The sequence below is a fragment of the Phoca vitulina genome, unplaced genomic scaffold, assembly GCF_004348235.1.
Source record: "Phoca vitulina isolate PV1807 unplaced genomic scaffold, GSC_HSeal_1.0 scaffold29, whole genome shotgun sequence".
Lineage (NCBI taxonomy): Eukaryota > Metazoa > Chordata > Mammalia > Carnivora > Phocidae > Phoca > Phoca vitulina.
In genome coordinates, this window is record NW_022589732.1 from 5060170 (window position 1) to 5087169 (window position 27000).

At 37.7% G+C, this 27000-nt stretch overlaps 1 protein-coding gene and 1 pseudogene across 4 annotated transcripts in view; one reads left to right on the forward strand and one right to left on the reverse strand.

The window, feature by feature from the left end:
- Nucleotides 1–27000, reverse strand: part of JMJD1C (jumonji domain containing 1C) — a 338905-nt gene that overhangs the window by 226463 nt on the left and 85442 nt on the right. The gene's annotated exons all lie outside the window — the stretch shown is intronic.
- LOC116644359 lies at nucleotides 13897–15162 on the forward strand (annotated as a pseudogene).

The window sequence follows — 27000 nt, forward strand, 5'->3', positions numbered from 1 at the left end:
GCAAGAGAGGGAACACAAGCAGGGGGAGTGGGAGAGGGAGAAGCAGGCTTCCCGCCGAGGAGGGAGCCCGATGCGGGGCTTAATCCCAGGACCCTGGGATCATGACCTGAGCTGAAGGCAGATGCTTAACAACTCAAGCCACCCAGGCGCCCCCCCCCCCACAATGGTTCTTTATTTATTCATTTTTTTATTATGTTTTTGTTTTTTATTTTTATTTTTTTTGAGGGAGAATCTTAAGGAGGCTCCACGCCCACCCTGAGATCATGACCTGAGCCAAAATCAAGAGTCAGACGACTATCGCACTCAGCCATCTAGGCGCCCCAGAAGCCCACAATGGTTTAATATTAGTTCAGGGGAAAGCACTAATAAGAAAAATAATATTAGTATGTTTAAGCAGCAGCTAGACACACAGATCTCTCCTTGGCTCTAGCCTAGCAACTGCCTCCTCTTTCACTTTGGAGAAACGGAGGTTTGTTTCCCCTGGAAATGGTTATTGGAGGGTCTATGAATAAGGGAGCATATTAAAGCAAGTTGAAGACAGAGACTGCTACTGAAACAGGAAAATCAAGTGAAAGTTACAAAGAACCAAACCCCTCCTGCAATGCCTAGTTTTGTTTGTTTGTTTACCTCAATGGGTATAAACTTTGAGAGGGAAAAGATTGGCAGATATCTCTGGGAAACCTGACCAGTTTAACATAAAAGACACCTAAATACAGACATTAGTTATTCCCTAAAAAAGCAGTCTGATCTCCAAACAGTAAAAATACAGTCAACAAACCCTGCCCATGTTGCTCAGAGCTCCCCAGGTGTTTTTTAAGTGTTAAAGCTATTAAATCTGAGTAGTCAGAATCATCATACATTTCATGTGAGAAAAATGCCAAATTTTTCTAGACTAAATTATACACAGAGAAAAAAGTGACTGGAAGACAAGAAGACTCTGAAAGGAGAAGAAAACAACAACAACCCCCGCCAAACCCTAATATTATTATTCTCAATAAGATAAATTTAACAATCAAAATACAGAAATAGGAAGCTATCAAAAAATAACTTTGCTGGAAAACAAAAACACTTTAGGAAATTAAACTATGATGGCAGAAATGAAAAAACTCAATAGAAGATTTAGAATATAAAGTTGTAAAATTTTCCAACTACAACAAAAAGAATATGGGAGAAAAAAAATATTGTAGAAAGAGGACCAATGTGGTCCCATATCGTAAAACAAAGTTCTGATAGAGAGAGAAAAAAACACACAAAAGAGGGAACTAAAGAAATAATTCAAGAAAACTTCCGAGAACTGAAACTCAAAGTTCCCAGACTGAAAAGCAACTCCTAAAAAGCTAATAAGCATTCAGATGAAGAGATCTAGGAATGTCATTGTGAAATTTCAAAGAACAAAAAGAGAAGATCCCACCTTCTTCTTTCATATAGAAGATTAAAAAGCAAAACTGCATGACTTCTTAAAAGCAACACCAGAATCTGGAAGACATTAGATCAATGCTTTCAAAATTCTGAGGAAAAATCATTTCCAATCTCTAATCCAGAATTCTATATCCAATCAGATATGTGTCAAGTTTGAGCTTAAATACAGATCCTTTCAAGGCACCTGGCTGGCTCAGTTGGTAGAGCATGTGACTCTTCATCTCGGGGTTATAAGTTCCAGCACTACATTGTGTGTAGAGATTACTTAAAAAATAAAATCTTAAGGGGTGCCTGGGTGGCTCAGTCAGTTAAGCGTCTGCCTTCAGCTCAGGTCATGATCCCAGAGTCCTGGGATCCAGTCCCACATCGGGGCTCCCTGCTCAGCGGGGAGTCTGCTTCTCCCTTGCCCTTCACCCCAGTCTCGTGCTCTCTCTAAAATAAATAAAATCTTAAAAAAAAATTTTTTTTAAATAAATAAAATAAAATAAAATAAAATCTTATTGGTCTGCGGCATTATCTTGGCCCAAATCAGAGTAATTGCTCTAAAGTCCAAAGATATGGAGGAAGTACCAGGATGGAAACCTGACCCAGGATGCATCTAATGTTGAGTAGCTGGATTCTTTGCTGTAGCACAGGATTAAAATAAATGGTCAGTGGAAATGGGAAAAAAAATAATAAATAAAATCTTAAAAAAAATTACAAATCAATGAAATAAACAGGCCATCAAAAAAAAGTATCTTTTTTGGGGGCAATACTTTTTTTTTTTTTAAGTAAGTTAAGTCCCCAACATGGGACTTAAACTCATGACCCCTATATCAAGAGCTGCATTATTTACTAACTGAGCACGCCAGGTACCCCGACAATACTTTTTAAAGAGATTACTAAATGATATATTCCACTAAGACATGGAACCCAGGAAAAGAATCCAATCAAAAAAAAAAGAGGCAAGGGAATCACCAGTATGATGGCAAAACAAGATCACAAGAGGTCTGGAGAGTACAGTTATAAAGTCTCCAGGAAAGATTACGTAAAGAAGATAAAATGGACAGGATACCTAATATACATACTTGAATGTACTGAAAAGATTTTATATAATTTGGGGATTAAATTAGTGACAAGTATATAGAAAACTAAATAAAGGGAGGAAATGCAAGACCATTATTATATAATATATAAAATATTTTTCAAAAAATTAAGTCAGTATATACTAAAGTAGGTAGCCAAAAATAGTGTTTATATACTTATGATAATACAAACATCAGGTATCCATCTAATCAATATTGTAACTGTATTGTAAGTATGGTAGGATACAAGTTTATCTAGTTTTTACATTTTTATCTACTCTTGATATTTTGGAAACATAATTGTTAAATGTTTGTTTTTAATGTTCCCTCCTCTCATGCATATTAATTTCAGAAATCTCTAAAGTTTAATAACTATTGTTAGCATTTCAAAAGCATGGCCATCGAGGACTCACTTATAACTGAAACCTTCTTACATATAAAAACACTACAGACAGAATGCTCTAAGAATGATGGAACTGTCTGGGATGCTTAGGAACACAGTACTGGGCACACAGTTCATCATCAAGAAATACTGTCTGGGGTGCCTGGGTGGCTCAGTTGGTTAAGCAACTGCCTTCGGCTCAGGTCATGATCCTGGAGTCCCGGGATCGAGTCCCGCATCGGGCTCCCTGCTTGGCAGGGAGTCTGCTTCTCCCTCTGACCCTCCTCCCTCTCATGCTCTCTGTCTCTCATTCTCTCTCAAATAAATAAATAAAATCTTTAAAAAAAAAAAAATACTGTCTGAATAAGTGAAAAAAAAAAAAATAGATCACATAAGGAATAGTCTTAACCTCAGGAAACAGTAAAAAGTCTCACAGCCCCCTTTCTGAATGCCTGGAAGTACTATCAAATATCTATCAGAGAAATCAATGAGCAGTAGGCCTATTCCAGATTTAATATGTTTAACTATTAATGAATGACTCCAAAAGGCTAGCACATAAAACAACAGGTTACTTCACCCAGGCACAAATTTAATCACACATACTTCATGGCTTCTGTGCATAGGAAATTACTTGTTAAAAGAACTTAATAGGGCGCCTGGGTGGCTCAGTCGTTAAGCGTCTGCCTTCGGCTCAGGTCATGATCCCAGGGTCCTGGGATCGAGCCCTGCATCGGGCTCCCTGCTCCACGGGAAGCCTGCTTCTCCCTCTCCCATTCCCCCTTCTTGTGTTCTCTCTCTCTCTGTCAAATAAATAAAATCTTTAAAAAAAAAACAAGAACTTAAGAAATGAACTTGGTAAATGAACAAAAAAGCATCCAAAGTTCAACACAATTATGAATCTCTCTTAAATCAACACATCTTTTATTAATCTCAACTTAGTCTAATATAGGCTAACATTTATAAAATAAAAAAATGTACCAAGAAAAAAAAAGAAAGTTCAGGGTGTTCCTGAAGGAAAGGAAGGTAGGTGAACAGGTATGAAACTGATGGTATTTGTGAATTTGACAATCATTGCAAATACCAAGGGCCATATGAAAAATTGGAGACATATTCCATAAGGATCCAAAGACATGTACGTAGTTAATAACAGAGCCAGGACTACAGATTAGTAGTCCAAACTTCTAATAATCTTTCCAACATATCATACTGCCCTTCCTTCAGTTAGCACCTTCTTTCTAAAGAAAAACAATATACTGGGAGAAACTGGGAAGATGGAGGAGTAGGAAGACCCTAAGCTCACCTCCTCCCATGGATACAACTAGGTAACACAAACATCAGTGTAAATAAGCCAGTGACCTGAAGACTGGCAGAATAAACTCCACAACTAAAGGTAAAAAAGAGGCCACATCAAGACGGGTGGGGAGCTAAACAGCCTGCAGGACCGTCTGGGACCCACTGGCGTGGAGAAGGGAGAGAAACAGACTATGACACTGGGAAGCCTGCATGGGTAAGACAAATCCCCGTAACATTTGGCTTTGAAATCTAGAGGGGCCGAATTTCCTTAGTTCTTATAATCAGTGGGACTTAAAGCCTAGAATTTAAAAACCGAGCAGCTCAGTTCTTGGAAAGCATGGAGGGTAACAGGAAGCGGAGTACCTGCCATTAAAAAGCACAATAACCACAGAGATATAGTGTGGCAGCAGTCTGAAAAATGCCTAGGGCATATGGGAGGTAGAGTGATTTACTAATCTGAGAGCCTGTCCCAAAGGAGAAGAGATCACTGGGAGACTCCTCCAGGAACAAAGGAGCTGGCAGGCACTATTTCCCTCTTCCGCCCACCAGCATAAACACACAGCCACCTGCAGGAACCAGCACAATACCAACATTCAACTACTTAACTTGCTTACACCAAGCCCCACCCCCCAGACTTTGGTGGATCTGCCCTTTACAGTCACACTTGCCTCAGTCCTGGAGCTGCAGGTCCCTCACCTGGAAGACCAAAGCAAACCTGCCAACATTGCATCTCCTGACCCCTGTGCTTTGTGGGATCTCAGCCGGGTGGTGGAGGACCCCTCCTAAGTAAGACCTGTGCATACCTTGTTAAAATTGCATGCCCCGCCCACCCACGTTTTGTGGATCCTCCCAGGCCAGCCTTCCTCCAAACAGAAAATGAACAAGTAAACACTGGCTTTGAATGACACACTGGACCAGATGAATTTAACAGATATATTCAGAACATTCCATCCTAAACAGCAGAATACACATTCTTTTCAAGTGCACCTAGAACATTCTTCAGAAGAGATCATGTATTAGGCCACAAAACAAGATTCAACAATTCAAAAAGATCAAAGTCATACCGCACATCTTTTCTAACCACAATGCTATGAAACTAGAAGTCAATCACCAAAACACAAAACAAAACAAAACAAAACAAAAAACAACCCTGGAAAGAGCACAAACAACTAGAGGTTAAATAACATGCTACTAAAGAATGAATGGGTCAACCAAGAAATAAAAAAAGAAATGAAAGATTACATGGGAAGAAATGAAATGAAGACACAGCAGTCCAAAATCTTTGGGATGCAGCAAAAGCGGTTCTAAGAGGGAAGTTTATAGCAATACAGGCCTACCTCAAGAAGCAAGAAAAATCTCAAATAAACAACCTAACCTTACAGGTAAAGGAGCTAAGAAAAAGAACAAACAAAACCCAAGCCCACAGAAGAAAGGAGATAATAAAGATCAGAGCACAAATAAATAATATAGAAACTTAAAAAACCACAATAGAACAATAAAACCAGGAGCTGATTCTTTAAAAGATCGACAAAATTGATAAACCTCCAGCCAGAATCATGAGAGAAAAAGAGAGAGAGGACTCAATGAAACAAAATCAGAAATGAAAGAGGAGAAATAACAACTGAAACCACAAAAAAAAAAAGGATTATAGGAGAATATTATGAAAATTTATACGCCACCAAACTGGACAACCTATTAGAAATGGATAAATTCCTAGAAACATATAACCTACCAAAACTGATCAGGAAGAAATAGAAAATCTGAACAGACCTATTACCAGCAATAAAATTGAATCAGTAATCAAAAACTCCCAACAAACAAAAGTCCAGGACCAGAGGGCTTCACAAGTGAATTCTACCAAACACCTTTTTTTTTTTAAGATTTTATTTATTTGAGAGAGAGTGAAAGAGAGAGAGATCACGAGCAGGGGGTAAGAGTAGAGGGAGAAGCAGACACCCTGCTGAGCAGGAAGCCGGGGTCACGACCTGGGCTGAAGGCAGACACTCAACCGACTGAGCCACCCAGGCACCCTAAATGATACCAAGCATTTAAAGAAGAGTTAAATACCTATCCTTCTCAAACTATTACAAAAAACAGAAGAGGAAGGAAAACTTCCAATTTCATTCTACAAAGTCAGCCATTACACCCTGATACCAAAACCAGATAAAGATACCACAAAAAAAGAGAACTACAGGCCAATATACCTGATGAACATAGATACAAAAATCCTCAGCAAAATATTAGCAAACCAAATCTAACAATACATTAAGAAAATCATTCTGAGGGGTACCTGGCTGGTTCACTCAGTAGTGCATGTGACTCTTGATCTCAGGGTTGTGGGTTTGAGCCCCATGTTGGGTATACAGTTTACTTAAAAATAAAAAATCTAAAAAAAAAGGGGGGGAGGGAAGGAAAATCATTCACCATAATCAGGGGATTTATTCCTGGGATGCAAGAGTGGTTCAAGATGAGCAAGTCAATCAATGTGCTACAATACACCAACAAGAGAAAGGATAAGAACCATATGATTGATAATTTCAATAGATGCAGAAAAAGCATTTAGCAAAGTAAATATCCACTCATGATAAAAACCCTCAACAAAGTAGGTTTCAAGGGAATATACCTCAACATAATAAATATGAAAACACACAGCTGGGGCGCCTGGGTGGCTCAGTCGTTAAGCGTCTGCCTTCGGCTCAGGTCATGATCCCAGGGTCCTGGGATCGAGCCCCACATCGGGCTCCCTCCTCCGCGGGGAGCCTGCTTCTCCCTCTCCCACTCCCCCTGCTTGTGTTTCCTCTCTCGCTGTGTCTCTCTCTCTCAAATAAATACATAAAATCTTTAAAAATAAATAAATAAAAATAAATAAATCTTTAAAAAAAAAAAAAGAAAACACAGAGCTAACATCATACCCAATGGGGGAAAATGAGACCTTTTTCCTAAGGTCAGGAACAAGAAAGGATGTCCACTCTCCCCATTTTTATTCAACACAGTACTGGAAATCCTAGCCACAGCAATCAGATGAAAAAAAGGAATAAACAGCATCCAAATTAGTAAGGAAGAAGTCAAACTTTCACAATTCGCAGGTGATATGATACTATATATATATATATATAGCAAACCCTAAAGATTCCACCAATTCCTCCTGCCGAGCAGGGAGCCCAACGCGGGGCTCGATCCCAGGACCCTGGGATCATGAATTGAGCCGAAGGCAGGCGCTTAACAACTGACCACCCAGGCGCCCCTCATGCTTCCCTTTAAAGGTAAGAAAAAATTCTCCTCCTCTAGAGCCTAGGGAGAGAGCGTGGCCCTGCCAACAACTTGATTTCATACTCTGACCTCCAGAGTTGAGAAAATAAATTTCTACTGTTTTAAGCCACCAAGTTTGCAGTGATGTGTTACTGCAGCCCTGGAAAACTAAGATCAGGAATTTCACAGATATTATAGGGTTTAAAAGCCACTGCATTAAAAAAAGAAAAAAAGCCACTGCCTGATTCCACTTATTTGAAGATGTATTTATTTTGAGAGAGAGCGGAGCACACACACAAGCAGGGGGTGGGGGGCAGAGGGAGAGAGAGAATCTCAAGCATATTCCACACTGAGTGTGGAGCCCAATGTGGGGCTCAATCCCAGATCATGACCTGACCTGAAATCAAGTGTTGGACGCTTAACAGCCTGAGCCACCCAGGTGCCCCTGAAGTTCAACAATAGGCAAATCTCATCCATAGTGACAGAATTAGTGGAATAGAGGAGGAGCAGTATAGACTGGGAAGGGGTAACTGGGTAAGGATGGTGTGTTAGAAACATTCTATATTTTGATCTGGGTGGTAGTTACATGAGTAGATAAAAACATATTTTTTTAAACTAAAGAATAGTGTATATTCTGGATGATATAATTTTAAAAAAGAAGAAAAAGACCACAACACAAAGATACACTATCAAAATAATAATCACAGAAACTTGCTAAATAAATTATGATTGAAGACTTACTACTAGTTCAGAGCTATCTTAAGACTTAACCCATTGTAACCAGGCACACTGAAAGATACATAATTTCCAAATACTTAGTCTCATCTTTCAATATATGTGTTTGTGTATTTACATGAAAGAGATAATAGAAAAATAGGTCAAAGACAAGCACTCTTCAATATTTTGATTTGACAGCACTGTTGGGACTTAAACAGTTTTGGTGCTGAATACCAAAATAGGTTATTTGATTTATGTTTTGCCATCTTAAATATGTTAAGGATGAAATAAATTTACCTCTGTTAAATAACATTTTTTAAATGAACATGTTCTAGCTTAATATGTATAGATTTTTAACATGAGTTTCCTCACCAGAGTCTTACAAAATAGAGACACAATCTCATATTGTAGGAACATTTTATGTAAACAGTTGCAACTACTGGGAAGGAGTAAATCTTAGATTTATTTAGTAAAATAGCTAAACTCCCTGCTGGTGGGAGAAAAGTCCTTCACAGCTGCCTTATGCTGAACCTATTTTTTCCTGCTTTGCTAGGAGACAAAAAATGGTATCAGGAGATAATGGTAGAGGATCTATGCAAGCCTGTGCCTGGATAAGAGAGAGAGCGAGAGAAGAATGCTAAGAAATCTAAGTAAAGCAGTTCTTTTAACTTCAGCAAGCACTTAAACTTTTCTCCCTCAAGTCAGATTAAAAGCTGAATGGAGGACAGTCACAAAGTTTTGTGATGAAAATTAGGATTTCAAAATTACAAACGCAATGAAAATTCCACATCCATGAAGAAAAATAAAAAGTTGAGTTAATTTGATTAGATGCATTTTTTCCCTGTTATTGCCAACTCTACAACCTAATTCCCTCTTAAAATACAACTCCATTCCACTGCTTTTGAAAATGAGTAAATGTAGCAGTGTGGGTATAAGTAAGAATATGGTTACTTACCAAATTTCACTTAAGAACACAATTTTTCTTCACATAAAGTGACTTACCTAAAACTTTAATATTAGTATGTAATATCACAGTATTATAGACAGATCAGATATACCTCATTAGAATTTTACCTATAAACTTTAGTGACCTAAAAATAAACAAACTTTAGTATCCTATCTATATATTTTAAAGCCACCAGTTTGCTATAAATTATATAACCTTTCCCACCTAATAAAACCTTACACATGACTTTTGTAAGAAAGCAGTAATATGAAAGGTTACCGTAATATGATGACATCACTGGAGGAATCATGATCTATATTGTTTTCTTTAATGATTTCATATACAAACATGAAGCTGGTTCTCACTTATAGTGCAATGGATATGGCCATTAGTTTGGTTCATGTTGATTCAGCAAAACTATAGCACAGACGTTTGATTTTTTAAGTTTTGGTTTAGCATGTTCTTGGAACTCCTGATACTGAATCATTGAATATATGACTTTAAAATAACATCTTTTTATTTTTCAAGGTGACATATAAGCACATACTGATAATTTAATAACTTAATCATAAACCATAAAAATTTACAAGAACTAATTCAGTATATAAACCTAAGGCATACCTAATTATTACAAAACCATAAAATGGAACTATAAAAGACTGTATTACTTTAACTTTCCTTAAAATGAAATCTTTTTTTGCACATCTCACACAATAAAAAGCAACTGCGATGCCCTGTAGAATAGCAGCACCTGCAGGGAAAGATCCAGTCTAGCAACTGTTGGTACTTAACCCATTACTTGATTTTCAAACATCAAGGCACTCCCCTTCCCCTGCCTTCCTGTATACTCAATGGATGAAACTGAAAAAAACAGAGCTCAGAGTATTCATGCTGAACTCCCACAACTATAGAGCTGAATCTCATACATCCTCTAAAAATACTGTCCTGAGAACAGGCTTTAACACAATTGTGCAGCATCTTGCTCCTAGCTAGGAGTTCCACAGAAGATAAATATTCCATCATACACTTAACTTCTATAAAGGAGTCCATATTTTTAAAGGATACTTACAATTAAATAAGAACTAGATAAGAACACTAAAATAAGAGAAACCTGCAATGTTTAAACTGCACAAGGAAAAATATGACCAAGAAAAAAAATTACTTACTTCAACCCTTAATGATATTTTACAGGCAAAGATATTTTCAATAAGAAAGTAAAATATTATTCACTCAACAATAATGATTTTCTTAGTGTATTTTTTATAAGTCAACATGTAAAAATCACCTGAACTGTAATCAATGATTTGAGAAAAATAATCTATCTTGTTTTGTCAATATTTTAATGTTTTTAATATTTTAGAAAACTTTTGATATTACAAAAAAAAAGTTTAAAATTTCTTTGGCATATTACTACACCTAAAGGTCTGTCAAATAAGGGGGAAAACTCTCTAGTCATCTGATCATGGTGTGCTGGCAATTTCTCAAACATCTGCTGAAGGTCAGATTTCCATTGCATGGAAGCAATCAATGGAACTACGCAATTCTCCTAGCACTAAAAGAAGCTAAACAGAACACTATTTTACATAAGTAATAAAATATAACCCTAGCTTCGTAATAAACTGTAACAAAGTCTATCTCCTCCCCCACAGAATTCATACATTTAAAACATGGTTATAATATTCTTTTTGCATTTTATTTTAAAATTATGCTTATTATGTCCATGAAGTGTGTATATAAAACTTCATACCTTCCATTTGGTAAAAAATTATATAATCAATTTTTTAATTTCACACTCCAAAAAAGCACTATACATCTAAATGAAATTTTAAGAATAATTTAAATGTAATGATACGTATTTATAGGTTTGTTTTTTTTTTTACAAGTATGAAAACATAATAGCAGGCCACTTATTTCAGTGAAGAGTGATTCATTTTGCAACTAATTCACATTAAGATGACTGGGTTTACAAGAAGTTATATGGTTAAAACTAAACTTGTTATAGAAACATTCAGATTTTTCTATGATCATAGAGACTGATGATGTCAGTTACTTTGAAAAAAATTTTTGATCCAAATCACCTTGAACACATTTCATACTCTACAACTAAGGAAACTTGATCAATTGTTTAAACAAGTAATGAAACACAACAGGTTACCAAAGAATTATAGTTAAATATTACAAGAAGCATTGTCAATGTACATATTTATGAAGTACTACTTTATTGGATCTTCTTTTTAAGAACAGAAATAAAGGTTAGGGCACTTGGGTGGCTCAGTCAATTAAGCATCTGCCTTCAGTTCAGGTCATTATCTCAGGATCCTCGGATTGAGCCCCACATCAGGCTTCCCGATCAGCGAGGAGTCTGCTTCTCCCTCTCCCTCTGCTCGTGCTCTCTCTCTCTCTTCTCTCAAATAAATAAAATCTTTAGAAAAGTATATTAAAGCTAAAATTAAAAGTTAAAGTACTTTCCCCTTCAAAGTACTCTATGTGTTAAACACTCAAATTGCTGCCAAAGTTTTACACTGTAGCTATAAAATGATGAAACATTTTTAAATATAAAAATGTGCCCTTTTATATAAGCCTACACAATTATGGGCAGTTTTAAATCTTAGATTAAAACACTTTGCCAAAAGACTCTCAGAAAATTAGTAAGCAAAACATAAATGATCAAGTGACTACTTGAAGCTTTTTTTTTTTAAAAGCTTAATGTTAATATTTTTAAGTAACACAGGAATCTTTTCTCATTTAAAAATATGGTAAAGCTACTAGGAAATAGATGAATCATAAAACCCTGCTTGTGATTATACTATATACTAATAAGGAACTTCCATCATATTGTAGATATAAATTACAATACAATGCAAAATAGAGAACTTTAAAAAAAAGAGAGAGCGAGAGAGCATGTGAGGGAGTGAGAGAGGGAGAGAGAGAATCCCAAGCAGGCTCCCTGTTCAGCAAGGGGCTGCAAGCAGGGCTCAACCTCACCACCCTGAGATCATGACATGAGCCAAAATCAAGAGTCTGATGCTTAAAACTGAGCCATCCAGGAGTTTCAGAGAGATTTTACTTCTAATAAGACTATTGTTAAGGAAAGTTGGGCCTTAAACAATCTAATCCCAGCAAAACAACTGAATTAACAAGTGTGGTCAAGTTAGAACTACACCATCTTCCTAATACAGACAAGTTTTTATTTTTCAATGAACTCAACTATTTAGATTATAATTTTGCTCTAATAACCTTCATTACTTTATATAGGATTATAATTTAATTCCAAGAAAGATTAATACTGGATCTATGCTAAGTATTTTCCAAGAATATTATCATCATAAAAAGATAAGCTCCCAAGTGATGCTGATTGTACTGCTCTAAGGATCACACTTAGAAAATTGCCATACTAAAGGGTATCTGTAACATGCATCCTAACAAACTATCTAATCTATCTGGCACACAGTTTCCAAATTAATCTTCCTTTAACAACATTTAAAAAGCATTAAACAGTTTTTCAGAAATCTCTCCATGGTTTCTCACGGGGAATAGCATAACATCTAAACTTATTAAGACTAGTACTGAAGGTATTAGAAGAAAAGTCGTTAAACAGTTCATCTCATTTTTCTTTGATGGCTAAAATGAAAGTCTGTCTACATACTTTTTATTTTTTTTTAAAGATTTTATTTATTTATTTGACAGAGAGATACACAGCAAGAGAGGGAACACAAGCAGGGGGAGTGGGAGAGGGAGAAGCAGGCTTCCCGTGGAGCAGGGAACCCGATACAGGGCTCGATCCCAGGACTCTGGGACCATGACCTGAGCCGAAGGCAGACGCTTAACCATCTGAGCCACCCAGGCTCCCCCCACATATTTTTTAAAGCCATGCTAAAACCACTCAATATTTTCTATGTACTTACGTTATCAGGCACTGCCAGGAGTGGAGTTATAAACAGCGAAAGCTACCTCTAACTAAAAGACGTGTATGTAAACAAATAATCAAAATACCATGCAGGAATTTCTGCTTTCTGTATAATTCATATCACCATCTCTGTAACAATTAAAATGCTAGATAAAATACATTTCAAGTTTGTGTTTTTTAAAGCTGACTGCTAATGCTAACAAGATAGAGAGGATTATTGAGCCAAGAACCTGAAGAGGTAAAAAACCCACAGACAGATGGAGCACTGTCAGCTACTTTTGCCCTGAAGTTCAAAATCCAAGCAATACACCAAGTTGCAAAGTTACATGGTGGTCTCCCTAAGGCCACCTCTAACAAAGTCCAAATCTAGAGTCCACCAAAGGTAAGAACCATGGTAACTCCCCTAACTGGCTCAGAACTCTGAAAGGCTATATCTTGGGAACAAGAGTGACCCAGAATTAAAACACTTCTTGCATGGTCTGAAGTAATAAAGACGGTCAGAAAATTTTTGAGTAAAGACGGTCAGAAAATCTCAAATGACACTTAGAATAAGACACTTAACTGGACTACTGTCACCAGGTACCTGGGTGAATCAAATACAAATTCTCAATGGAAAAAGACAGTATTATCCTAAACATTAAATTATTCCTACAACTAATTTTTCAAATAAAGAGCCCAGCACACAAACAAAACCAAGCGCATGAGAAGATAAGGCAACACGAAGAAAAACCAGCAGAATCAAATGAACTAAAATTAAAGTATTCCTGTGAAAACAAATGCCAACAAACGTACTACATATCAAACTTTGTAGAATGCAGCTAGTGAACTGCTAAAAGGAAAATTTAAAGGCTTAAGTGCATGTATTAAAAAACAAGAGGCTGCAGTCCCAAGCCCGCCCCGTGCCGCCCGCCCGCCCACCATGGAGCCCCGCCCCAACGGCCCCGCGCCTTCGTCCCCGCTGACATCCACGAGGGCTGGTTCCACGAGACGTGCAGCCTGTGGCCCGGCCAAGCCCTGTCGCTGCAGGTGGAGCAGCTGCTACACCATCAGCACTCGCGGTACCAGGATATCCTTATCTTCCGCAGTGAGAGCTACAGCAACGTGCTGGTGTTGGACGGCGTCATCCAGTGCACGGAGAGGGATGAGTTCTCCTACCAGGAGATGATAGCCAGCTTGCCCCTCTGCAGCCACCCGAACCCACGCAAGGTGCTGATCATCGGGGGTGGGGACAGAGGTGTCCTGCGGGAGGTGTTGAAGCATTCCTCCGTGGAGTCTGTGGTCCAGTGTGAGATCGATGAGGACGTCATCCAGGTCTCTAAGAAGTTCCTGCAGGGCATGGCCGTGGGCTACTCCAGCTCCAACTGACCTGACACGTGGGCGACGGTTTTGAGTTCATGAAACAGAACCAGGATGCCTTCGATGTTATCATCAGTGACTCCTCAGACCCTATGGGCCCTGTAGAGAGTCTCTTCAAGGAGTCCTATTACCAGCTCATGAAGACGGCCCTCAAGGACAATGGCGTCCTCTGCTGCCAGGGCGAGTGTCAGTGGCTGCACCTGGACCTCATCAAGCAGATGGGGCAGTTCTGCAAGTCGCTCTTCCTCGTGGTGGCCTATGCGTACTGCACCATCCCCACCTACGCCAGCAGCCAGATAGGCTTGGTGCTGTGCAGCAAAAATCCCAGCACAGACTTCCGGAAGCCCATGCAGCCTCTGACACAGAAGCACAGATGCAGCTGAAGTACTACAACTCAGACGTGCACCAGGCCGCCTTCGTCCTGCCCGAGTTTGCGCGCAAGGCCCTCAATGATGTGAGCTGACCCCAGGCGCCCCTGCTGACGCCGCCCAGGACCTCAGGCCAGGGAGCCTCCAGGGCGCCTGGGCGCTACGAGCCATGGACGAGACGCCCCACCCCCCGCCCCGCCGGTGTGCCCACCGAACAAGTGTTACAGGCCCCAGAATGCTGCCCGGGCTTCCCTGCTGGGCGGACTCTGTCGATGTGGCGTCCAGCCTCCAAGCCTCTACCAGCTGTGTACAGCACCTTCTCCACCTTCTGTCACCCTCACTCACCAAACACGTGTGTTTAGAACAAATTCCGGAAAAAAAAAAAAAAAAGAAGGGCTGGGAAATAACAATCAAGAATCCATCGCAAGAAATTCGAAAGAAAATCACAGAACAGGCATTCTATGAAAGAAGGAAAATAAAGATCAGAGTAGAAATTTATAAAGTACAAAACAAACATCCTATAAAGAAGATTGACAAAACCAAAATGTGCATTTTTGAAAGGATTAGTGAAACTGATAAGCCTCTGGTGAGACTAATGGGGAAAAAAAGGTAGACACTATAGAATGAAAGAGAGGACATCAAAGTGGCAGACCCTTACTGTTTAGAGACACAAACTTCAATGGCAAAACTATAGAGCAAAGCAAGAAAAACCTATTGCCATGAAAATCTGGATGGCAATTACTTCCAGGTAGAAGAAAAGAGTTATGATGACTAGGGGGTGGAACTGGTAGAGCTTTTGAGTACTGGCAATGTTCTATTCCTTGATCTGGATGGAGGGTGGTTACACAGGCATTTGCTTTACATAATTAAATATGCTATACAATCTCTACTTTGTACACTTTTCTGTATGTGTTATTGTTAGGAACTGAATCGTGACCTTCAAAATTCCTGATGTTGAAGCTCTAATCCCCAATGTGACCATATTCAGAAATAGGACCTTTATTTATTTATTTTTTTTAAAGATTGTATTTATTTATTTGACAGAGAGAGAGCACAAACAGAGGGAGCAGCAGACAGAGGAAGAGGGAGAAGCCGACTCCCCGCGGAGCAGGGAGCCCGATGTGTGGGTTGATCCCAGGACCCTGGGATCATGACCGTAGCTGAAGGCAGACTGAGCCACCCAGGCGCCCAGAGATAGGACCTTTAAGAAGTTAATTAAATGAGGTCATATGGGTGGGGCCCTAATCCCACAGGTCTGGTGTCCTTAAAAGAGGAAGAGACAACAGACCCCTCCACACCCACCATCAGCACAGAGAAAAAGCCATGTGAGGACACAGCAAGAAGGTATACATCTGTATACCAGAAAGAGAGCCCACACCAGAAACCAATCTTGACAACACCATGATCTTGGACTTCTGACCTCCAGAACTATGAGGAAATAAATTTTTGTTGTTTAAGCCACCCAGTCTACGGTATTTTGTTATGGCAGCCCTAGCAGATCAATATAGTTATGTTTTATATTTTGAAAGGTAAAAAAAAAAAAAAAAATAGAAGGTGACAGGTGTCACCATGGGTACCATGGAGGAGGTAGAAACCATTTATTATAAAATTATTTTAGGGGCGCCTAGGTGGCTCAGTTGGTTAGGCGTCTGCCTTCAGCTCAGGTCATGACCCCAGAGTTCTGGGATTGAGCCCTGGGTCGGACTCCCTGCTCAGCGGGGATCCTGTTTCTCCCTCTGCCGGCCGCTCCACATGCTTGGGCTCTCTAATAAATAAGTAAAATCTTTAAAAAATAAAAAAAGAATTTTTTAAATAAAATTATTTTAACTGCAACAAATTAATATTTTAAAAGAAACACTTGCTAATTGCTCACCCTAACATAACAACTAATAGATTTATTTTATCCTTTCCACACTTTTCTTACAACATTCCCTCTACCTGAAATATTTTTTATTCAGTCTAAGCCCTTTTCTCCAGTTTAACTAGTCAAATGAGATTAAATATTGTACCCAACTGCCACCCTACATGGAGAGCAGTTGGACAATGATATGCCCCCTGAATGTGATTACCATGAAAAGAAATACTGAAACCTGGGAAGGTAATTAAAATACCGGTCATAAAAAACAGTCAAAAAATACAAGATTTTGCTATTGCATATTAAAATGGGACAGTTTCGTGAAAAGGTATTCTTGTCTTTTTGTTGTAGGATACAACATAAAATTTGTCATTTTAGCCATATTTAAGTTTATAATTCAGTGGCATTACTTTCACACTGTTGTGCAACCATCATTACTATCTATTTTCAAGGCTTTTTTTATCACAACAAACTCCTTTTTTTAAAAAAGATTTTATTTATTTGAGAGAGAGAGCTAGAGAGAGCACAAGTGGGATGAAGGGCAGAGGGAGAAGCAAATTCCCCACTGAGTTGGGAGCCTGATGCAGGACTCAATCCTGGGACTCCAGGATCATGACCTGAGCCGAAGGCAGACGCTTAACCGACTGAGCCATCCAGGTGTCCCACAACAAACTATTCATAAGCAGTAATTCCCCTATCTGCTCTCCCCTCAACACCAAGTAACCTCTAATGTACCTTCTGTTTCTATGAATTTGCTTATTCTAAATATTTCACATAAGTAGAATCATAATATTTGTCCCTTTGTGTACAGCTTAGTTCACTTAGCATATTTTTAAGGTTCATTCATGTTGTAGTAGGTATCAGAATATCATCCCTTTTCATGGCTTTGTAATATCCCACTGAATCTATTACCACATTTTATTTATCCATCTATCTTTTGTTGGGTATTTAGGTTGTTTCTGCCTTATAGTTATTGTAAATAATGCTGCAAAGAAGATGGGCATACAAGTATCTGCTGAGTCTGAGCATTCAATTCTTTGAGATATACCTAGGACTGGAATTGCTGAGTCATGCGGTAATTCTGTTTAGCTTTTTGAGGAACCACCAAACAGTTTTCCATATTGGCTGCACCATTTTTTACATTCCGACCAACAATATATGAAAGTTCCAATTTTTCCACAGCCTCACCAACACATGTTATTTTCTGGTTTTTTTGGTTTGTCTTATGTGTGGTTTTTCTTGCTTTTTAAAAAATTATAACCATCCTAGTGTGAAGTGGTAGTACATGGTGGTTTTGATTTACATTTCTCTAATGACTAAAGATATCAAGGACTTTTTCATGTGCTTATTCGCTATTATTATACTACCTTCTTTGGAGAAATGTCTATTCAAGACTTTTTCCCATTTTTTAGAAAGATTTATCTATCTATCTATCTATCTATCTATCTATCTATCTATCTGAGAGGGAGAGCACAAGCAGGGGGAACAGCAGGCAGAGGGAGAAGCAGGCTCCCCGCTGAGCAAGGAACCCGATATGGGACTCGATCCCTGGACTCGGGGATCATGACCTGAGCCGAAGGCAGACTGAACGACCCAGGTGTCCCTCTAAGAACTGGGTCTGGGAACCCTAAAAGAGTAAACAAGTCAGACAAATAAAAGATTATATTCAAATAAATTATATAGTTGACCCCTGAACAACACAGGGGTTAGGGTGCCAACCCCCACACAGTTGAAAATCCATGTATAACTTTTGATTCCCCCAAAACTTTACTGATAGTCTACTATTGACCAGAAGTCTTACCAATAACAGTTGATTAACATATATTTTGTACATTATATGTATTACATACTGTATTCCTACAATAAAGTAAGCTAGAAAGAAGACAATGTTAAGAAAATCATAAGGAAGAGAAAACCACATTTATAATACTGTTCTGTATTTATCAAAAAATCCACATATATGTGCACTTGCACAGTTCAAACCCATGTTAAGGACCAACTGCATACTGATTTACAAACAACAATCACTTTTCAACCCTTCAACAAAACATTTAAAAAGGTTTACCACTATATTCCATTCTAAAAGACCAAATTAATTATTGAAGAGGTTAAGAGAATTAAAAAAAAAAAAAGAATAGGGAAAAAACAAGGGTAAGATTAATGCACTGAAACACCAAAGAATGATATATTTAGTTTATTGTTCCAGAAGCGGCACCATTATGAAAAATAAGATGGTCCAGCCTATAGTTGTAAGAGGCTTTTCCCAAAGTACCACAACCTCTGGTTGTATACCCAATATCCATACACCTCACTTTCTTTCCAAAAGCACACAAATTTTGTTAGGGGAAATAAAGGCCAATCCTAAATTTTCCAGCCTCCTGGAAATGGCCATGTGACATAATTCAGGATAATAAGATATATATGTGTAAGATTTGAGGTAACTTGAGCTGAGGTTTCTTAGAAAGATCTTTAACTAGGGGCAAACATAGATGATATGAACCTTTTTGCCCTTTTCCACTTTGTCCTTCTTTCTGTTTGGAGCTATACGGAGCAAGGCATAGCATCAGCTATGTTGTAACTGTCCCTGAGGAAAAGATTGAGAGAACTGCCCTATCTTCAAAAGCAACATCCTTAAGTGACCACATCGATCCTGGAATGTCTACTTCTAGGTTTCTTGTTAAAACACAGACAACTAAATACCTATTTTGTTTAACCACTGTTACTTGGAATTATGGTTAAGTGAAACCAAACTCAATCTCTAACTAAAACTACCTCTAAACTCTCCAAGAATCTCTAACTAAAACTACCTCTAAACTCTCCAAGAAGAGGGGTCATCTATACATCCCCAATACCCATATAATAACTGGCACTAAAAAAAAATATTATGAGATAGAAGGGTACAAAAGCTTTAAAGGATCAGGTGGAAGCTCTTTTTTTTTTTCTAAGATTTTCTTTATTTATTTTAGAGAGAGAGTAGGCTGAGGAACAGAGGGGGAGGGAGAGAGAGAGAGAATCCCAAGCCAACTTTGAGCTGAGCTCGGAGCCCAACTCAGAGCTCAATCCCACCACCCTGAGATGATAACCTGAGCAGAAATCAAGAGTCAGACACCTAGCTGACTGAGCCACCCAGGTGCCCCCAGATGCAAGTTCTAATACAAAAACAAAAGCCATGAGGCCAGCTACGAATTTTAGAGCTTTCAATTATACCTCAAAACAGAAATACACAGACTCTGAATACCTAAGAAAATGCCTTCTAAAATGCCATCAGCATCTCTTAAGTTAAATTCATGGCAATCATAAAACTAACTGCATGCTTTCTTACACTAAGAAACTTGATTAAGAAAAGGTGATGCTCTCATTAACTGACCTGAACTCTTATTTGATTATCAAACAACAGAGGCTACAAACACAATAAAAATAATAATAAATAATAAAAATAAAAATACTTTTCTAAATATAAAGATCTCAAGTAAGAGCTTAACTTTGGTAAGTATGTGGAAGTCAAAAAACAACAATGATGGCTTGACTGTAACAGAAGATATACTAATTCAATTGTATCATTCACAATCATGATGGATAACTGAAACAGACCTCAAACTCAAACTCTACTGGAAGCAAGGCAAGTAACATAAATTAAGTGAATTCTAAAATAGAGAAAAGGAACTAACAATCTAAAGAAGGTATGCCTTGACTAAAGCAGGAAACTTTGCAGCTCCAGCTAACTGCTTAAATCACAATTTCAGACACAATGTTACTAGAGTGTACAATTCATTAAGAGAACCCCCAAATCCAACTTTTTGTGTTAAATTCCTCAATATTTAATTTGACATTTAAACCAGTAAAACACTTTTTTTTTTTTTTTTAAGATTATTTATTTATTTATTTGACAGAGAGAGACACGAGAGAGGGAACACAAGCAGGGGGAGCGGGAGAGGGAGAAGCAGGCTTCCCGCTGAGCAGGGAGCCCGATGCGGGGCTCGATTCCAGGACCCTGGGATCATGACCTGAGCCAAAGGCAGACGCTTAACAACTGAGCCACCCAGGCGCCCCAAAACCAGTAAAACACTTCTACAAGCCACTAATTTGCAACCTTTGAGCTAATATATATTAAGTACTTCCTACATGCATTTTATAAATAGTTTAATGGCAAAAACCTAAAAATGTAATGAACCCATTTTTGCTTTGAGCCAAGATGAATTAATAGGGTCTGCATTTATCATCCTGTCTGAAACTACTAAAAATCCAGAGGAAAAAAAGGTAAAACATTAATTTTCAAGACAGTGAACATAAGGCAACAAAGGATAATGAATTCTCAAAAATGGGACACAGGTTACATAACCTCTCCAGTTATACCAGCTTATTTACTGAAGAGAGTCACACACCATCATGCAAAGAAGGAGAAAACCACATGGAGCCTAAGAGTTTCTGTAAATTGAGGACATAAAGCTGATAATTCAGGCAGGCCAAGGTGTAAGAGTTGCAAGACACAACACCAGGGAGCAAAAAGCCACCAAGAGAAAGATCACCAAAGTAGCACCCTAAGCATTGAGCTAAATAAGGTCTGACAGTCCATGTGCTTTAAGAAATTAAACAAAGGTAGGAGAAAACAAAAACCTAAGAGGATTAGAAAGGGGAATTCCCACAGCTCATATGAGCCTGGTACAGTTCCTCTTCCCAACAGTAAGAGTGATTAATCTCAATTTATAAGGCATTGAGAGAGTACTCGTGAGGTCTTGTATTGGAGAAAAATTAGCCCTAGACTAAAAACTACTCTATAACTAAAAAAGTCTTAAAAACAAGACCCCAAAGATCAAACTGTTTCCAAGTAACTTAACTTCATCCCAGAAAAAAAACTCCAAAATATTTATAGGAATACAAAAAAATCCAGTATATGACAAGGTAATATTTACAAAGTCTGGCGTTCAGTCAAAAATTACCAGGCATCCATAGGGTGCCTGGGTGGCTCAGATGGTTAAGCGCCCAACTCTTGGTTTCGGCTCAGGTCATAGAGCCCCGCTCCCCCACCCCCTGCCCCCATCCCTGCCCCAGGGTGGGCTCCGCACTTTGCAGGGAATCTCCTTCAAGATTCTCTTCCTCTGCCCCTCCCCTGACTCGTGCACACGCTCTCTCTCAAATAAATAAATCTTTTAAAAAAATTACCAGGCATCCAAGGAAGTAGAAAATATGACCCATAAAGAGAAAAAAATTATTCAATCAAAAACAACCCAAAAGGGATGCAGATGGTAAAATTAGTAGACAATTAGTACATGAGATTTAAACATTTAATGGCTATATTCCACGTGATGAAGAAGTTAAAAGATTAAACAAACACTTTATGTATATACCTAACAAGGTATTTTTTAAAATAAATAACTCAAACTGAAATTTTGGAGAAGAAAACTATGATGTCTAAAATGAAAAATACACTGGATGGGACTAAGAACACACGCGATATTACAAAAGAAAGTATTAGTGAAATTGGAGAGACAAGAAGCAACAGAAACTATATGAAATTAAACACAGAGTAGGAAAAGACTGGGAAAAAAAGAGCATCACTGGGTTGTTGGACAACTTAAAGCTGAATAATATATTTTTAATTGGATTCCCTGAAGGAGAGAACTAAGGGAGAAAAACAATTTTGAAAACTAAGGACAAAAGTTTTTACAAATTTGATGGAAACTAAACCTGCAGATCAAAAAAGCTCAATTAAAGTCAACCTCAAGAAACATAAAGAAATCAACACCAAGGTCAATCATATAACTAAACTGCTTAAAATCCCTGATGAACAGAAAATCTTAAAAACAGCCAGAGAAAAAAGACATGTTATGTACAAAGGAATGTAATTTGTTTTCTGAAACACTGAAAATAAGAAGACAACAGAACATTTTTTTTTTTTTTAAGATTTTATTTATTTATTTGACAGAGAGAGACACAGCGAGAGAGGGAACAAAGTGGGGGCAGCGGGAGAGGGAGAAGCAGGCTCCCCGCAGAGCAGGGAGCCAGATGTGGGGCTCGATCCCAGGACCTGAGCCGAAGGCAGACGCTTAACGACTGAGCCACCCAGGCGCCCCCAACAGAACATTTTTGAAGCAATAAAATAAAAAAAACCATCAGCTTAGAATTCTATATCCTGTAAAAAGAAACTATAAATAAATAAATAAACTATTTAAAAGGTGGAAAAATACTTTCACAGATGTGCACAAACTGAAATAATTCATTATCAGCAGGCTTGCTCTACAAGAAATATTAAATAACACTTGACCAACAGATAAATCCCTCCTTTCAAACTTTTTTTTCCATTTGGCTTTCTGAACATCACTTTCTCCTGGTTTTCCTTACCTCCTTGGCCCTTCTTTCTTACCTAACCTTTAAGTATTACTCCAGGTCTCAATCCTTAGGTATCTTTATCTACATTCACTCTCCACATCAAGTCATCCACTTTCATAGTTTTTAATGCTATCTATATACTGAATATTCCCAGATAGACTCCCCAATCAGATCTCTCTCTTAAACTAATAGATACAACAATTTAACCAATTGCCTACACTTCATTTGAATGTTCAATAAATAGCTCAAACTTGACATATATAAAGATCAAATTTAGTATCCCCACTACGACCATGAAATCTGTTCCTCCACCATCAATGCCCATTTGAGGAAACGGCAACTCTATCTTTCCAGCTGCTGGAGCCCAAAACTTTAGACCTTATCTGTAACTCCTATCTTTCTCTCACATCAGAAGCAGTTCAGCAACCCATCCTATCAATTCTGTGTTTGAACTAAATGTGAATTTGAGCATTTCTCACCATCCTTATCACTGCTAATGACCATGGTCCAAAGCTACCATAATTTCTTACAACTGGAACATTACAAGTGCCTAACTGCTGCTTCTGTTCTTGCCAGATACTCCAACAGTATACTCTGAACAAAGCAGGCAGAGGTGATCTTTTGAAACCAAGTCACTTAGGCCTTCCTGTCTCACCCAGAGAAAAGGCTGTCTATAATCCTTACAATAACCTATAAGGACCTTCAAAAAGTGCCTCCTTACCATCCTGTTGCCCTTCTGGTCTTACTTCTTCCAACTCTCTCCTTTTCACTCCTTTCTAGCCATATTACCTTCACTGCTCCTCAAATAAGTTTGGCCTCTCCCCATTCAGGAACTGTGTACTTGCTCTTCTCCATGCCTAAAATACTCTTACTCTAGATATCTGCCTAGCTAGTTCCCTTGTTTCCTTCAAGTCTTCACTCAAAAGTCACCTTCTCATGGAGGCATTCCCTGGCTATCTTACCTAAAATGTCACCTCCACCCTCCTCAGTTTCCATGCTTTATTCTCCTTTCAGGTATTTATCCATCTTACATACTATTTAGCATACCTATTTATCATCTTTATCTTTTGTCTCTCCTACTGTAAACTAATTTCCATAAGGACAACATTTTGTTCTAACTACTGTAACCCCCTGCCCTGTGCCTGATATGTACAAGGCATGCAATAAATATTTGTTTAATGCATTTTAACTCTAGAATCCACCCCCTGTACTTCAATTTTTAACTGCTACCCAACGCCTGTCAAAGATGAGCAGACAAGTGATATTCAAAGAAAATAGTACAGAAAATGGTCTTCAATTATGAGATAAATTACTCAACCCTACCCTATTACTACATATTCAAAACTATCATTTTATAAGCTGGATCTTTAAATCACTTTTTTCTCTATGGAAATAATATAGTAAGTTATGGTGTAATGTTATGTCTATGGCTTTTATTGAGAATTATTATTTTTTAAAAGCCATATGAAGAACAACTCCACATAAAAGACAAAACCATTATAAATGACACCATTCATTATGGCATTACATACTATTTAAAGGAAAAGGATTTTTATTTTTTAACTCTTTAGAGCCCAGAAAATCATTCTTCCAAAATTTGTTCATTATTAGCTAATAAAAATTTCTAGCCTACAATATATCCCTGACTCTTTCTCACTGTCTGCACACGTATAACAAATTTCAGTATTAAACTAAACAACTAAGTTCATATATCTAAGTTTGGGGGTATATTTATATTAAGCCCATCTGAGTTCACATGGATTTTTTAAAATGTCCTATTTGTAATCTGTCAATCTTATTGATAGTTATCTTTAATAAGAGCCACCTTAAAATCTTTTACTCAGGTAAGTAATTGACAAATATCTAATGCTACCACATATATGAAGACAAAAAAATTATAAAAAATTACTTATAGGTCATGAAAATCACTTCACTGATATATCAGTGATATACGTATCTATATACTATATAAGACTGTATTACAGTATTAATAAATTGTAAAACTGTAATACTGTAATACAATATTGTAATATATATATATTGTAATACTGCTGGCCCACAATCTCTTTTTTTTAAGTAATTTGGCATTACTTAATTTCTCTACCAACTACAAGGATGATGGTACTACTACTAACCAGAAATAAGCAAGGGAATAAAATGCAATGATTTTACCTTAGGTGACAGTGATATATGAAAGCAACCTTAATTCACAAGGTACAAACAAAGAGAAAGGTGAGCACACTACAGAGAAAGGATCAGAATTATTACGATCTTAAAGATAATCTGCTAATAAAGGATTATTCAAACCAATAAGAAAGTATAAGCAGATAATTACAAAAAATCATCCAACCATTCAGATTTTTATAAGACCTTTTAAGATTCTAATTACATTCTTGTCCTGCAGAAGTTTCTACTTAATAAAGTTAAAATGCATTCTCTGAGCATTTACCAAATAATAGTAGATACAGCTTTTACAGTTTCTATGGTCTATCACAGTAACCCAGTGACCAACTAAATCTGTTTGCCACTCTATTGCTGTATCTTTTCATTCAAGATATCTTCCTTAAAGACTGAACCTTAAGGTTACTGTCCTTTATTATTACACCATCTACTGTAGTCCCCCAAAGAGTGTTACATGCACAACTAGGTTTAGTAAAAGGAACATAAAAGGCACTGTGGTAAGTGCTTTACATAATTCTTATAATGACACTTTTAGGTAAAATAATGACACTTTCTATATACCTTAGAAAACCAAGAGAGATTAAATCATTTTTCATAGACACACACAGACAATAGTTATAAAGAAGACCTGTTCCAAGTCACCTTACTCAACCAGGGATGAGGGAAAATGGGGGTTGGGGGGTTAGGAAATACTTCCTAGAAGAGCTATGCCTTAAAAATACAGTAGAAATTAAACAGGCAATGAAGAGGAGAAAAATAAAACAAAGGAACTGCAGGCAAAAGGGACAAACACTAAATGGCAGAGTGGAAAACAGTATTATGTGTGCTGACGAACTAAAAGCTCTCTTAATATCCATCGGCTCAGGTGACCCTCCTTTTGTATGTGGTTTAAGCTGAATCCTGGCAAACACCTCATTCTGTAACTCCTGAAGAATTCCCTGGACTCTACTATTGAGGCATCATTAACATGCAAAAAGTGGACTCTGGAATCACAAAGCCTGGGTTCTAATACTAACCATCACTTACAATACGTATGACCTTGAGCAATTTCCTGAACTTCTATATCCACAGTTGCCACATTTGTAAAATGGACATAACAGCCGTAATTGACCCACAAAGTTAGTATGAGGATGAAATAAGTTAATAGGTGTAAAGTGCTTAATGTTTAGAAAATGCCTGCCACATTTGTAAAGTGGAAATAACAGTAGTAATTAACTCATAAAGTTAATACAAGAATGAAATAAGTTAGTAGATATAAAGGGCTTAACATTAACATAATGCCTGGCACATAGCAAGGGTGTCTATGTTAAGTGGAAACTAATATCACCACTATGAACCAATCATTGCTCCCTTCTTCCTGCCTTAGATTCTGAAGTCCTCCTTCTCTCAATCATCTCATTTTGCATTCTCTCCTATCTCTAAAGTTTCACTTAAAAGCTCTCTTTCAGTTTTCCTTTTGCAAGCATCACCCAATTTTCAATAAAATCACATAGTAGCCAGCTGCCAGTTCAAAGGTTAGCTCCAGTGTAAGGTGGTAGTGGGAAAAAACTGACTTTTGCCCCTTTTGTACTACTATTAGTACTTGACTCTCTTCCTTTGTTTTTATTCTCATTGTTTTAACCTCTTCTTGTTCTTTGGCCTCAGTTATGCTATGGATTTAGTCACCTCACCTTTAATATATAGGTGTTATTCTGCTTCTCTCGTTTCCTCTTCTTCTCTTTGAAAGCATGGGAGAACTGGGTGAATAAATCTACCCAACATTTTATATATTCAAGAATATTCACCTAGCACCTATTATTTGTTAAGCACTATTCTGGGCATCATACCTAAGATGATATAATACATAGACAATGATGACTGGTCAAGGTAACTGGTGAGATCACCAACAAGAAAACACTTGAGTAAAATAATGTAGACAAGCAACCAAAAATATTGT